The sequence below is a fragment of the Triturus cristatus genome, chromosome 6, assembly GCF_964204655.1.
Source record: "Triturus cristatus chromosome 6, aTriCri1.1, whole genome shotgun sequence".
Taxonomy (NCBI): domain Eukaryota; kingdom Metazoa; phylum Chordata; class Amphibia; order Caudata; family Salamandridae; genus Triturus; species Triturus cristatus.
The window spans coordinates 1,115,906,924-1,115,923,245 of record NC_140589.1 but is presented as its reverse complement, the minus strand read 5'-3'; the positions used below and the strand labels follow the sequence as shown (position 1 = coordinate 1,115,923,245).

Below are 16,322 nucleotides of genomic sequence, written 5' to 3'. Positions count from 1 at the left end.
CCCGTAGGCCTTTTACAGCCCTGGGATCTGCTACCTCGCCAGGCCGACAGAAGATAAAGGGGGAGGGGGCTCGCGCGGCCCCCTCATCCAGGCCATTTATGACCCTAGGGCCCACCACCTCCTCTGGGCTTGGCCATATTTTTTAAGGGGGAGGGGGCCATACCCCAGGGCCGGCTCCCGATGTCCTGAGGTTCCCGCCCAAGGGATATAGATGGTTGTCCTCACTTGGCAGGAGCTTTGACAGCTCCTACCAAGTTAGAGCAGGCAGTAAATCTGCTCCCAGCGGGCAGGAGCAGGAAAACTGATCTCACTGACTGGGAGCAGACTTTTCACCTGTTATCCTGCTCGCTATTAGGCAGGCAGGAAAACAGATGAAAGGATTGCTTATGCACAAAGGGAGCACCATTTTTGGCTGCTACCTGCGTGCAGGAGCAATGCTGTCTACCGATGGAGGCAGGGAGCTGGAAGGGACCGTGGGACATGAAGGCACCCCACACAGTCTTCAATACTGCACACAGCATCAAGTGGCCAGGCCCCGGAGGATAGGGTCCCGAGGGCCAAAATGGACCCACAAAAGCGGGGCCGCCTGGCCCCCATACCGTATAAATGCATCGTTGATCTATTGGAGCGCAATCAGTAGTGACTGTGACAAGTGGGCTTTCTTGGCCCCACCTGGTGAGAGAAGAGTTCATTGTCTTCCCTTTAAATTACTACGAGTATTTATTTGTGCAAAATCACCTGGAGGCATTGCCCCTTTGGCCCGCCCCATTCACCTTAGTAGTATGCAAAGGTCTTCCTGCCTTTTGCCAGTATGATGGGCAGCTTACCAAAAGGTCCCACTGCGCGTTTCCCCACAGATTTAGGTGACGCCTTCTTGATGATGAAGAATATGTGGATATATCCATCAAACAAAGAGGTTATGACATATTTCTGGAAGAAGAGGCTTGAGGAACAATCACATTGCCGAAATTAAATGCACAGAAAGTCACTGGAGAATTTAGGTCCTGGCCCATCATGCATCTGTAGATTAGAATATGCACTAGACATTTTAAGTTAGCACTTACTAATTTCTCTGCAGAAAGTATTCCAATTGGGAACATATATAGAGCAAAACTGTGGACTATTTGGATAAAGGGGCACGTAAGGTTCCGTTCATGCCCAATCACTAACACAGCTATTGACACAGACACTCAGACACCCACTCACATAACCATTCTGCCACTCTCACATCCACTCACAGACCCACACAGCCACTCATGCACCCAACAGTCATCACACACACAAATAACCATTCACAAACCGACTCACATAGGCCTGTACAGCCACTCGCGCACCCACATAACCACTCGCCCACTCAGAGACCCATACAGCCCCTCACACACCCAAAAAATGACACACGCCCACTTAAAGACCCATACAGCCACACAAACACGTACTCAAAGACCCATACAGCCACTCACAAACCCACTCACACACACCTACACAGCCACTCACAAACCCACCCAAACAGATACTCACAAACCAATACAGCCACTCACATATCCACTCACTGACTCACAAATCCACTCACCCACCCTCACAACTAGTCACACACCCATTCATATACCAATACAGACACACACCTACTCACAGACCCATACAGCCACTCACTCACCCACTAACCAACCTATACAGCCACTCACACACCCACTCTCAAAGGTTACAGGCTACAGTTAGGGAATAACATTTTTTTTAAACTTCAAAATTCACTAAAAACAAAGATTGCAGGGATGTTAAAGTTAGGAAACTTAATTAAAAAAAGTAGAAATTCACTGAAAAAAACCAAAGGCTATAGCTAGGAAATAGAATTTTTAAAAAAACCTTTATAAAGTCACTGAAATTAAAAAAAAAAAAAAAACTTTATAAAGTCACTGAAAAAAACCAAAGGTTACAGGAACCAGACTGATTCCATGACCCCTGTAGGGTATGATGTCCCTTGGACGAGCTATCTCGCAGTTGCACCGTTAGCCCCCCTAAAACTGAACAGGGAACGACCAGTTCTGGCGAGCACTGAACATGACAACTCTTTTCTCTCAGGAACCGTGGTGACAGACTTCAAACTTTTCGCTCACTTGTGCTTTCTTGTGCTCAGAGAAATATACAAATAATACACAGAGGGTTGTTTTCAATATTTATTGAACAATAGTGATTCTTGTATAGAAAATATGGACTGCAATGAGTAATAGACCGAAGCAGACTAAAGTTATCATGTGTCAAAACAGTGAAAAAAGCAAATAGTTCTACCATCTTGTTGAGACAAGATGGTATATAACTAATTGGCATACGCCTAAGATTTAAAACCCTAACCTACGTATCAAGGGTGCAGATGGGTGCTTTACCAAGAAACCCCCTTCTCGATGATCTAACCCCATTACCTTTAGGATAAGAGTGTAAGACCCTGTCTTGGTCATGAGCTGGACACTCCTCATGGAGATGTTGGTCAGCTGCTAGGCGAAGGATTCAGCAAGCAGGGACCCCTCAAAGTCAGCAGAAGTGTCCCCTCTGCCTATACTGGGAAACAAAAGGCTATATGTAGAAAATAAACAGGTAGAAAGGTGCCTTCAAGGGATTTGTTTGGTAAATAATTTGTATATTCACAATGCGAGAAGACAAAGTGATTTTTAACATATACTGGCACTCAAGATCTTGAATGAACAGAACAATCACTCCATTCAAAGATGGCCACCTTTTAGCGTTTTAGTCATTTGACAAACTTCCCCAAGTCCTTTTTCGCTATCTAAACAGCATAAATGCTGTCGTCAAACGAACACTACAGTTGGTTCGACGTCCAGACGTGCATGCAAGACTCAAACCTTCAGAACAGCCAGGTATGTTATAAGTAGTTAAGCAGTGGAGTGTAAGACCCTTCTCCAACTTCTAACCTCAAACTAAATTAGATATTTTCTTCGTTTTAGATTAATTCGCTGACATCTTCACGACCACTTGAGTGTTTAACGGTGTCGGTAAACAGACACAAGAGTAGTTTTGCCACACAGAGGCTCTTTTGAGATTTAAATAACCTACAGGTATGTTCTAAGTAGCTCACTGCCTAACATCTAGATCCTTTGTTTACCTCTGACCCAATAATTGATTGAATATATGTTTGATCTTAGATTAAGACGGGAGCTTTTTGACAATCAACTGAATTTCTTTGACTACAATATACTGATTAGTTACAAATTTAGGACGTCCCGCTTGATTTTCAGTGGATAAAATAACCCGCAGTGATTTGAGGTATGTCTTCATTGATTAATATACTTCAGTCTCTCAATATCTGGATAAGCTCGTTCCTATTATGAACTAGAAATACCAAGATTAATATGTTTATTCATTATTGATATCTCCTGATCACCTTCTTGGGCTCACAACATTAGAAGAAGTGCAAACACATCTCATGTTACGTATTTACAAGTCGTATCAACTTTAGCACAAAGATTAGATCAAATAATGACTAGATTTCATTATTTTCTTCTATTTTTGCAAACAAAGACACGTTAATGTTCTGGTGCCCTCATTTCAGTTAAATACTACAATATTCTTGGTAGGACTAAGCTAAATATCCTGACTAAGATATACATACCTTGAGGTCTGGAATAGATTGAAAATGTTTATTAACAACCTCTATAAATGTTGCCCCCATAAAAAGCCATAGGGACAACATTTAAGATCAATACGATGAGGATAAGAAAAAATGGACTACTATTGCTTATAAAGACTAACCTACATTTTATATGTCTGACAACAATGATCAAAAAGCACAACTGATAAATGAGTTTAAATGACTTATAGTATTATGCTGACGCTTTTCATTATTTATTATGACTCGTTCTGGATCATTGTTTTGTTTATTCATTTATGTAAAACAAGTATGTTTTTCAATAGGAATGCGAAATAATTGTGACTACAAGTCTAGAGTAATATCCTAGATGCATGATTAAGAATATCACTAAGGAAACGACATATACTTTTTGGAGGAAAAGTATCGTTATTTAGGGTGTTGATTTTTCGTTAATTAAGACAATGTTCTTTTATTTTATTAGGGGTCAACCTTGTAAATAAAATTGTCTTGAGGATGGTCTTGGTAAAGAAAACCTAAAGACCGAAACGTCGACAAACACACTGTTTTCCAGAGAAATGGCTATATATTGTTGTGAAAAAGTGTTGGATCAATTTGAAAGTGAAGGCATCAAATATTGAAATATTTCCTTTCACTGTATTTAATTGTTGTAATTTGAAGTACCCTTTTTTGAACTAGAAATATAAATTCAATTTTTATATATACACCCGCTTGTTTCTCCTCCTGTTGGTTTATTGAATTTATTGTATTCAGGTTAATATGTGATGATTCACTCACACCTTATTCAATCCTGATTCTGACAAACTAAGCTGATTTAAGTATTGAAAAAGTGATAATTAATACATTTGTAGGTATATAACTGCCCTACCTTTAATTAAGAATCGAAATTATACAAACTATTTACCAAACAAATCCCTTGAAGGCACCTTTCTACCTGTTTATTCATATTTGCCCGAGCCCTCAAGGGTATATTGGGTTGTCCACTGCACTTACCTTATATGTAGAAAATGGCATCCTTGATTTGGGTCAAGATTGTGATCTGGCTACCATTGTTTGTGTTCTATAGATAGCTGCGTCGCCATATGGATGTATTAATAAACACATCTGTATCACGCATGTGAGGGCCTTGTACCTAATGCCAAGGCAGTGTGATAATGTTCTCAGGAAATGTTCTGTGTCAGCAAGATTGGCGCTTCCAAGAAACTAGTCCACCAGAAAGTGTGTCACTAGAACAACCGCGCACACCTCACAGGGACATAACAACACTCTCCTCAGAGAAGCACAACATACGCGCACACAACACTCCACGGTATGGAGCTCTACAAACTGAGCACACACCCATCAGAGTGGCAGAAGGCGCTCCCAGTGGGACACAGTGTAACACACACTAACACATACATATACAAACACACAGGGACACACACATACAAATGCACACACATACACACACAAACACACTATACACCCTCACGCACTTCTGAGCAGCACAGAACAGCATCCACGCAAAGTGCACAAAGTACAACAGACACACATCTAAAAGGAGTGTGGCATGGCACAGGGCGCCCCCTCAGGAGTTTGAACGTAAAACTCCCCTTCGGACAGGCACTGTTGCAATTCGGATTAACTCTGGATTTACTTGATCACAGCCAACGAGAATGCTATCTGTCCCCAGCCCCTGTTCCGTCCGTGCACAACACACCAGCATCACACTTGCTGCCCCCTGAACCTCAATAGATTGGAGAAGTTAACGGCGGATAAACTCTCCCGCCCTGTTCTCACAAACGGAAGTTAAAATATAATATCTGAGTATTACTGGAGGACAGCTGTATAGAAATACGAGAGCAGCCCGTTTCCGAGTAGCGCCTAGGTGCCCCGTGATGGACACGGGTGTTAGAATAAATGTATAATACAAAGCACTCACTAATCGACTACTGAAATAAGGAAAATCGACACGAGGAGGTGGCTCAAGGTATAACGCTGCCGACTTTGGAGCTGGAGAACAAGGTTTGAGCCTGGGGTGGGCTGTATCACGTAATCACATACAAACAAGTAGTCCCTCAACTAAGGCAAGATGGCCGCCGACAGGTCGTAGGGAGCAGTCGCACTCTCCCCTCTCTCTGAAGAAGATTGATTGATGAATGCTGCTGCCTATGTGAGCTTGCTGGATACGGAGGTTTTTAGAAGACGATTACAATATGGCAACGAAATTGTCTAAGGATGATGACATTTACTAGTTGTTTTTGGCGAGGCAAACTACAGCTCTACGGCTCAGAGAGGAGTTATACAAAACTACTACAGGCTATAATATTAACCGCTCTGACGGTTAGGAAACACTGGGACGGCTTGATGCAAAGTATGGCACCAAAAATTCAGAAGGCTCCAAAGGAACAGAAGGGGCAGTCTGAAAAAGAAAAAGCGGTGCCCAGTAATTTAGATGCACCAGCAACGAATTTAAGGGCAAAAGCTAAAATTAAGGCTCAAATTAGGAGTGCAGCAGAGAAAGCACCAGAGTAAGCTGCGGAAGAAGGAAAGAATAATGAAAACACTGAGATAAGAGAGAAGAAGGATAAAGACAAAGATAAGAATAAAGAAAAGGGGCTCCCTGCCAGAAAGGTGAATAAGGTGAATAAGGCACGACAAGGGGATGATAATACAGGGAAGGAAGCATCCTTACGCCAACCTACCTTGTTGGAGTCCTTCGCTTCCACGCCGGTTGTAACGCCGACACCGATGCTGGGGTTACAGAAGCCACATACAAATGTTCCTGATATAGCTGAAAGCGCATGCACCCAAGGAACGATATCGATCGGGAGTGCGGAGCGGCTGGAGGCGCGGAGTGCGCAGGGCACTGTAAATGTGTGTAAATGTAAATGTGCAGATATTTGTATAGCGCAAATCACCAACCGGTCTCTAAGCGCTTGCTTAGGGAACCCGTCCTGGTATTCCCCTGTGAGATAACCCAGCAGGGCATCCACAAGGTGAAAGCCAGGCATCCCGCCGCGAGGGGCCATTGTGGAGATTAAGCAAGCTATTGCCCAGAGTCGCAGAGTGTGAACCCATGAATCGAGTATGCACTGGAGCGAGAATTATTGAGTCCATGGACAATTTATGGACTCAAGACCCAGCCGAGCCGGGAATTGAACCCTGGTCCCGGGCTGACCTCTGCTTCCAGGTCTGCCTACTCTAACCAGTGAGCCACACTTCTCCACACTGTGCAGAGTACCGTGGCTCAGATTCTGGACGTGGAGCCAAGCGGTTCGGCAAACGCGGGATGCACGCAAAGCCTCACGGCGCCTCGAGATGCGCAACAGGCAGAGGACTGGGAGGGTCAGGAGTGCCAGGATGGGCAGCAGCCCGACAAGCTGTAAGGTAGGAGTAACCACCGGAAAAGATGAGGGAGGGCACATGTACATGCACGCACCGGATAGCGGAGATGCTAGCAAAAACGCTACTACAGATAACGGCATCGAGATAACCGCGGATTCGGTGAATGAGAGGGTCAGCTGCTCGATACCTCAGTTGGAGAGAAAAGGTGGTACGACAACAGAGCAGGCTATAGCAAGAGACTCCCAAGCCTCGTTATTTGGAGTCAAACTGTAATAGTATACTCCCTGCTTCGAAGAGAGGTATTGCGTTAGAAGTAAACACGAACGCTTTTAATCCCCGAGCAATGATTGTTTTTTTTCAGTTAATGATGAGGAGAATGATGAGGGGGAGGATGACGAAGACAATTCAGTTTCAGATCTAGGCACCGATATAGGTCTGCACTCATTATCCTCAGAAACCTACATAGAAGACTCAGAGCTCGGATCAGATACTTCAGAGCTAGATGACAATACAGTGAACAGGGTTTGCCCGCAAAGAAAATTAAAAAGCGCGAAGAAAAGATCACGTAATAGAGTAAAACAAGCGCAAAGCCTCTCACAAGCTGAGGTTGCGAAGAAATTGGACGGGATTATTCTGCTACCTCACAGACGTACCAGGAGGGGGAAGGAAACAACTCTCAATGCCCGGTACAGCCATACCTGCCTCAACCACAAGCTCAAGCTCAACCACAGAATCCCAGTCTCGACCTCCTATTTTCAACATTGAAGATGCAGGGCGAAGCGAGGATTGAAAGCCGAAGGGCCAGGCAGGCGAATAAAAAGATACAGGGATCACTGCGAAAAGTAAACAAACTGTATGCAGACATGATAGGCAGGGTTGTGGAGGTAGAAGAAAGAATAGGAAAGCTGGAAGATGAGGTCGCTAAATGGAGAGACACTAGGCTTGAACAGGAAAAAATTACAACGGACGTTTTATGGAAACTTGAAGAGTTTGAGAACAGGCAAAGAAGGAATAACATCAGACTGTTGGGGGTGGAGGAAGGGAAAGAAGGACAAGATATCCGATAGTTTGTGATTGACTTGCTCAGAGAGGGGCTTCCTGAGATAACTAAATGGGATTGGGAAAAAGAAATCCAACGTGCCCATCGTTTTCCCTTATATCAGAAGAGGGGGAACATGGCAGCTAAACCAAGGGCGATCTTGCTAAATGTGGGGAATTTTCTATTAAGGGAGGAGATTATGAGCAAAGCAAAACCCGTGGCCAAGCGCACTTACAGAGATATAACCTTTTTTGTCCGGCCTCACTTTTGTCATGCCACTGTTGAAAGGAGGTGGCGGATGAGACAGCTCATTACACTGTTTCATAGCCTAGGGTGCGAAGCCTACCTGATGTTCCCATCCCGATTGAAAATAGGGCTAAGTGGTCAATTTAAGGTGTTCCACTCGGAAGTAAAAGCACAGGAGTACCTTAATGAACTAAAAGTCTCTAAGGGGCAAGGGGGCCCGGTAGTTAGCAAGAGGAAATTAAATATAACCAAAGTGCATAGTAAGTCGAGATTAATGCCTGATACGTTAATAAATAATGATCTAGAAGTTTAGACTAAATCAGCAGCAATACCGGCATTTTATGGAAATATGAAATGAAAATGTGGGGAAAAAAAAAAAAAAAGGAGAGAGTGGGGGGGGGGGGTGTTAAACTGCGAACCGGCGGACACGCATAGGTCAGGATTGACCTATTTGCCAGTAAGGGGGGGGGGAGGGCTCTAAGGGTGGGATCTCTGGGGAGGGGGTGGGGGGGTACGGGTACAGGGCAAGACACACAGAGAATGTATGGGTACAATAGTGAGGGAAGAAGGATGGCTAGAGACAGACGGCATGAAATCATGTAAGAACAGGAAAAACAGACAAACACTTAAATGGGGGAATGATCGAAAAATTAGTAGGATTCACTGGCTGGGACAAATACTAGATGTAGGTTAATGGGTACTCGATTTGTCACGTGGAATGTATGTGGATTAAATGACTATCGGAAAAGGCAGACAGTTTCACTGGCAATAAAAAGGATGAATGTGGATTTTGTGCTATTGCAAGAAACACACATAATGGGGACACAAGGGTATCTTCTGGACCAGCTAGGCTTCCAGGTATTAGCATACTCTAAGCAGGGGGCAAAAAATAGGAGTGGCTATTCTTTCCAGGAAAAAGGATGTCATTACTAGGAAAAAGCTAGAAGATCAGTGGGGCAGGTGGGCATTGGTTGAGTGCCTACTCAATGGAAAGTGGATTACCCTGGGGACTATTTATGGATCAACTGACGACGACCCAGAGATATTTGAATACTTGGATCTGGAGTTAGCCAACTGGGCTCCCTGTGTTATCTTAGCCGGGGATTTTAATATCAATGGGGCAAACTGGTTAGGGCTTGGGCCCCAAGGGGGATATAAAGGCAGGAAAAAAAGTGTGTAAAGCGCTATTTAGCCTTGTAAAAAACAATGTTTTAACAGATGTATGGGGGAGCTTGAGACCGGGTGATATGGGATTCACATATTACTCAGCTCCGCACAGGACCTGTGTAAGGCTGGATTATTATTTTGCAACCAACTCTCTGATCCCTAGCTTAGAAATTGAAAGACCTTCCTAGAGTATTCTCTGATCATAACCCGCTGATTTTAAATTTGGCTACAATAGCTGCTATACGGAAGGAGAGGGTATGGACGTTTGAAAGAGGGCTACTAAGCGATGAACAGTATATTCAACATATGACACAATGGATAAAGATCTTTTTTGAGATCAACAGGGGGACTGCGGCGACAGGTATGGTTTGGGACGCCTTTAAGGCAGGAGCCCGGGGGGAGACCCTCAGTTATAGCACTTATAAAAGAAAACAAGAGCGGCTGAGGAACCTAGAAGTAACCAGGGCATTGCTTGAGGCTGAGGAGGAGTTAGAGCAATGTATTTTGCTAGGGATTTCGCCTGAGCAAGTCCTTATCAAGGTTGCTAAGGCAAAATTGCAGGCAGAAGATAGCGTGGCAAGTAGGGCTGCTAAGTTATATTTAGCAAACAAAGAGATGTCACGAATTTAGTGAGACAGTGGGACGTACACTTGCCATTCGTACCAGGCAGAAGGTGGCTACAGGGGAAGTTAGGGAAATTAGAGACAATAGGGGCACGCTACATATAGATACAGAGGAGATTCGCGAAGTATTCAGGCAGTTTTACGCTACCCTATATGATGAGCAATATGGTAAAGAAGAGGAGGCAATCAATTCATATCTACGGGAGATACCAGTAACAACACTAAGTGAGGGGGACGCTGAGATGTTAGAGACACCTTTAGATATAATAGAAATTAAAGCTGCTACACAGAATCTACCAAAGCAGCAGGACCGGATCAAATTCCGATTGAATTTTAGAAGGTATTTTGGAATGAGATCAGTATAGATTTTTTGGCTACATTACTGCAGGCGCAGGTAGGAATTTCCATACCGGCATCATGGGGAGGGGCGGATATCGTTATAATTTTAAAGAAAGGGAAACCACCTACCGAACCAGGCTCATATAGGCCGATAACCTTAATGAATGCGGATACGAAGATCTATTCAAAGGTATTAGCTACTAGATTCGCTAGTATAATACACACCCTTGTTAGCAACAACCAACACGGCTTTATACTCGGTAGGGGCACTACCCATCATATACGGAAGGTTATTACAATACTCGATGTTGGAGAAGTTTCAGGAGAACCAATTGCGGTAATGCTTTTAGATGCAGAAAAGGCTTTCGTTCGGGTCTCCTGGGACTGTTTGTGGCATACCTTAAAGAGAGCAGGGCTTAGGGAGGGATAGGTCAGGGCATTGCAGGCTCTGTATATAGCTCCGGTAGCTTCTATTAAAGTAAGTGTAGGCTCCACCCCTCCAGTGAATATAAAACAGGGAACAAGACAGGGGTGTCCCTGCTCACCGCTATTGTTTGCGATGTATATGGATCCGCTAATACGTAGGTTGGAGATGAACGAAAGAATTGATCCACTAATTACGTGCTTGGGACAGTGCAAGATATTAGCATATGCCGATGACGTTGCGGTTATAACACCAAATCCAGCAGAGGCAATAGAGCAGGTTGAGATCGAGGCTTTGAAATTTGGACGGATATCGGGATATGCGCTGAACACCTCCAAAACGCAAATAATAAAGAACCAACATGTGCAGTGTCTGGATCAGAGAGTGGTGGATTCAGGTGTCTATTTAGGGGTAACTATTATCTCTGCCTTAGAGACTTTAGTTGAAAAAAACATAGCTCCAATAATTGTTAAGGTGAGGAAAGACTTACATAGGTTACAGAATTTACACCTCTCCATTATGGGTCGCACAAACATCATTAAAATGATGGTCCTCCCAAAATGTTTATATATATTCAGGGCAATTTCCCTAATGTTTGAGGATAAATGGTTTAAAATACTAGAGAACATGATAAACAGATTTATCTGGGCCAAGGGCAAGACGAGGAGAGCATTGAGGTTCATGGCGCTGCCACGACATAGGGGGGGATGGGCGCTACCTGACCTAAAGCTTTATTATTGGGCAGCAGCCCTGCAGTATATGACAGGCCTAATTGGGGGTGCAGAAACAGAAGGACAAGGGGTCCTTAGCACAATTGCAATATATGGGTTAGCTTTAGGATCAGAAGCAGAGAACGTATGCCTGAAGGAGATGGACTCGAGATACTTTAAAAGGTCCAGATTTAAGACGATCATGGCAGCATTTAGTATTTGGAAAGCCTTTACGAAGAAATTCGGCCTTGGGAGATATAACTGGTATACTAGAGTGGGAGAGAACCCCTCCTTACCTCAAGATATTTTTTCTGACTCTGTGTTTAAAGAATGGGGGAGGAAGGGAATAAATAAGATTGGTGACATTCTGGATGTGCAGGGGATTATGCAGTTTTCGGAGATTCAACGAAAATATGGATTAGCCTCAAGACACTTTTTTAAAAATTTACAGGTTAGAAGTTTTATGGTAACAAAGAAGGGAGGGCAGGCAGGATTTGAGAAACTCAATCATGGAGATTATTCAGGAAGGAACTGATTTTACTCTGAATTTATAGACTAAGCAGGATGACTTGGAAAAAGGAGCGGGAAATTGGGCACAAAAATTGGATGTAGGGAAAGAATCCTTTTCTCTCTCATTAGAAATGGGGCAGAGTATATTATGTTCCGCGGCTCTTCAGACACCGCATTACAAAACTCTGTATAGATTATACTATACCCCTGCTAGAATAGCGCAATGGGGAGGGACAACAGGAATCACCTGCCCAAGATGTGGGAGCTTAGAGGCTGATATAGTTCATATCTCTGCAACATGCCCACACATGCAAATAATACAAAAAGATATTGAGGCCTTTTTTTCTAGATCATTAGGATTTGAGATTAATTTAACACCTGTGATTATACTGTTAGGAGTGAACAATGATGATAGGCAAATGGAATATGAATGTTTCATCTTTGTTGCTATGGCAGTACTGAGACTGTGTATTGCTTCGGAATGACTTACACCCTTACCCCCGACCTTTCACCGTTGGTTAGCTAGACTAACAGAGAATTATAATCTGGAGATGGCAATCTATGCAAGGAAGGAAAAAAAGGGAAGGAGATTAGGCAGACAAATTTGGGAACCCATAACCAAGTGGAAAGAGTGACGTGTAAGATAATATATTTTGTTAGACTATAATTAATTGATAACATGTTTGTATATCCTACATGATTGATTATGAATTGTTTAAGGCTTAAGAAAACGGTAATAGTGAACAGAGTGTATAAATTGCCGTTTTAATTTTGTTCTTGTTTTTTCTTTTTCTTCTTCTATCTTTTTTTTTTATGTTGAGCCCTGTGCAAAATAAATGGGGAAAAATTCTTAATAAAAAAACAAAAAAAAACAAAAAAACAAGTAGTCCCTAAATGAATACATAACAGCCAGCAGCGGAACTAAACTGTAGTTGGTCGGTGCTGCTTCCTGCAAAACGAGGCAAAACGGAAGTGAGGTATCGGACCACCAGCCAATAAATCAGTGAGATAAGAAGAGCAATGCCAAATGTAACCAATGCCAAGGGACAAAACAAATAGAAACTAAATGGGTGGAGTTTCACCACTAATACTAATTACTTGATGCCTCGTAGAGGCAGCGCATGCGCTGCCCTATGCGAGACCTAAAAATGGCTAAAACCCAAATTAAAATTCGAAAGGGCAGCTCAATAACTCAGAGCAGATAAAACCGGCCTTTGGGATTTTATTTTTTTTGTGTACATTTTATACCAACAGAAACCAACAGAATTAGAGAACAACTTGACAGGTTTTTCACTGACCTTCACCTCCCAATGTTTTATCCACAAAACAGTGTGACACTAGAGAAGCCGGCCTCCGATTCAAATGTAAAAGAAAAAAATATGGGGTTACAACCTAATAAACCTTCAGGGCCAGGTGAACTCGCCAGTACCTTTTTAAAAACGTTTTATACTCAATTAGCGTTCAGATGGGCTTGGATCTATAACATATTCCTTGAGACCGAAAAGGTATCTCCCTCTGAGAGGTAGACATAATGCGTGTTTGGAAGATGGGCAGACCAGCTCAATTTTGCTAATCACATAGGGATTTATCCCTGTTAAAAGCTGTTCTCAAGCTATATACTAAAATGTTGGCTTCCAGAATTGAGAATTATAGGCCTTTAGAATTTACCCAGATGAATCAGTGTTCATAAAACAAACTTTTGAAAATGTCTGTTGAGCTGTTGAGAAATCAGATATAAGGAAATTGACAATGGCCATTGTATCCCATATTGAAAATGCATTTGACATTGGTCATTCATGGGTTATGTTCTTGGCAAAATGTGACAATGTCTACATATACAAAAATATATTTGGGCAAAATACTGCTCACTATGACGGACCTCTGTGACTCCACCATAGACATCTTAGACATCCTGGCGTGCTACAGCGTGATCTCAGGATTTGAAGGGAACTTTGATTAATCTGAATTAATGGGCAACAGTGTAAATGCTCATATGAAGTAGAACGGTCTTACACCTCTCCATTTTGAAAGACTTAGAACAAAATTCAATATTTTGGAAATTATACAACTCCAATGCTGCAATAACTATATTAAGCCATTTACACTTTTCCACCAACTACTGACTGCCATCAAACAAGATCTTCTCCACTAACCCCCTGCCGATTGATTTTTCAGCTAAGGAGAATATTGACATTGCAAATTAATATAATCTCATTCCAGTTATAAAAGTTACCAACGACTTTTATCAAACATAATATGCTGTTGCTAAAAATCAGCATGCAATGTATTTGTCCGTCAGGGGTGGGGGTAAAAAGCCCAGATTATCTAGGAAAATCATGCAGGCTGGCGGGGGTGACGGCTGTGATTTCCCAATATTAAAAGCTAGTACCTAATGGCCCAATTGAGAGTATCCTTCGATAGATCCTTCCATGAAACTGAATAGCATTAGTTACACATGGAGAGATCACTGGCAAGACCTTCTATGGTTGCAGAGCCATAGTAGAACTACTGTAGCTTATGTTTCAGACCAATCATTGAAGCATGGTGCTATCAAAAACCCCATCACCACATTTCCTTCCCCATTCACATCTGTACACTATAACCCAGAATTTACAGGATCATGTACAGATGACCACTTTAGGAGGTGGAGAGTGTTATACCTTGGGGGGTCAATTTTGTTTAGTGAAAATGAAATAATTTGATACATGCAAAAGACAATTTGATATTGATGAGAAGGAAAGAATACCTTATATTCTATTGGAACACTGGGCTCTCTTACCCACTAATAAGGAAGCAGAGGTGAGAGATGGAACTCCAATGGAACAGCCCGTTAAAAAGTTTTATATACCAAAATCAGTTTTTTCTAATATTTATGTAGTGTTAGAAAAAAGGTACAATCCATTAAAATTATAACATATGTCAAGATGTGAGCAAACACTGTGAATGAAAACTTTTCAAGAACAAATGGTAGACATTATGGAGGAGCCCAATGAAAACATTTATAACTGTCCAGAAACAAGAAACTTTACATATGATAATGTTTAGTTGGCACCTCAACATGCATGTAACAAGCTACCAGTGATGGATGTTGGAGACCATGTAGAGGTGAGCGTGATGATCTGCACGACTGTCCTGCACACAAATCCCAAAAGTTTGCAAAGAGGTGCTAAGCCATGTCCCAAAAAACTTTTGGGTACACTATTCCAGGTGATCCTGCAATTGCATTATTAGGTTTGAGACGCATAACTATAGGAAATGTAACAAATCCTGACTGGATGCTACTCATGAACATGGTGGCTGCCAAATAAGCCACTGCAGCCAACTGACTGAAAATCTGTCAACCTTCATTTTTTTTTTTTTTTTTTTTTTAAATTATTTTTATTGCAGGAATTAGTAAATCTTTACATAATCGGCCAGCATTACATCTCAAGCCGGAGCGTTGAAACCCAACCCTCCGATCCCCTCCGGAAATTGCTTACACAGCCGTTCAGCCCACAACCCTGGGGTCGGGCGGCGAAAGTCCGTGGGGGCTCAGGAGGTTGTAGAGGTCGGCCCGGAGGATTCGTTGTCCTTCATCTGCTTTTCTAAACAACCCTATAACTCCAAAAACACCCCCCCACCCTTAAAACCCCCCAATCCCAGAAAAACCCTCCCCCCCCCCCCCGCCATCAGCGCGCGGCATCAACCGCAACCGGATCTTCTTGGGGACCCATGGGGAAAGCCATAAAGCTGAGCAGTGCAACCGTCTAACGGGACTCAGGGCGCGCCGCTTCCTCTCGTTCGGCATCGCCGGGGGCGCAATACTCCCTAAGGGCCTGCACGAGCATCTCCCACTCCAGCGCTGTCTCCTCGGCCTTCTCGTTACGCTGCCTCCAAGCTAGCTGGTATCTAAGCGTACTCTCCCCCGCCGCCCACTTCAAAAATTCGCTGTGCCACCGGCTCCCCGTCGGGCCGGTCCGTGCCTTCCAATTCCTGGTCACCTCCCGCTTAGCAAGGAGCAGCCCCAAATCGATGAATTTACTAGATATTTTATTCTTGGGGGTATGAGGGAACCAATGCAGGAGACCCACCGCCGCATCCAACGAAAGGGATCTCCCCGTCGTTTCCTCCAGGGTCTTCCCCACTTCCTCCCAATAGGCCGACAATCCTGGGCAGGCCCACAGCATGTGGAGAAGGTCCGCCTCCTGGGCCGGGCACCTGGGGCACTCTGCCGAGGCCGCCGCAAAATATCGCCTGATTTTCACCGGGGTCAAATATGCTCTATGGAGCACATAATAGTGGACTAATTGAAAGCGGGCGTGGCGTGTGCCCTTCCAGGCAC

General features: G+C 43.3%; 1 protein-coding gene and 1 long non-coding RNA gene across 4 annotated transcripts in view; one reads left to right on the top strand and one right to left on the bottom strand.

The window, feature by feature from the left end:
• Positions 1-16,322, bottom strand: part of LOC146821046 (uncharacterized) — a 326,636-nt gene that overhangs the window by 21,030 nt on the left and 289,284 nt on the right. The window lies entirely within an intron of this gene.
• LOC146821047 (uncharacterized) overlaps positions 2,976-16,322 on the top strand; it is a 145,229-nt gene continuing 131,882 nt past the window's right edge. The window contains exon 1 of the long non-coding RNA XR_014963084.1: positions 2,976-3,065. This is a non-coding gene — a long non-coding RNA (uncharacterized LOC146821047). The remainder of the gene's footprint in view (positions 3,066-16,322) is intronic.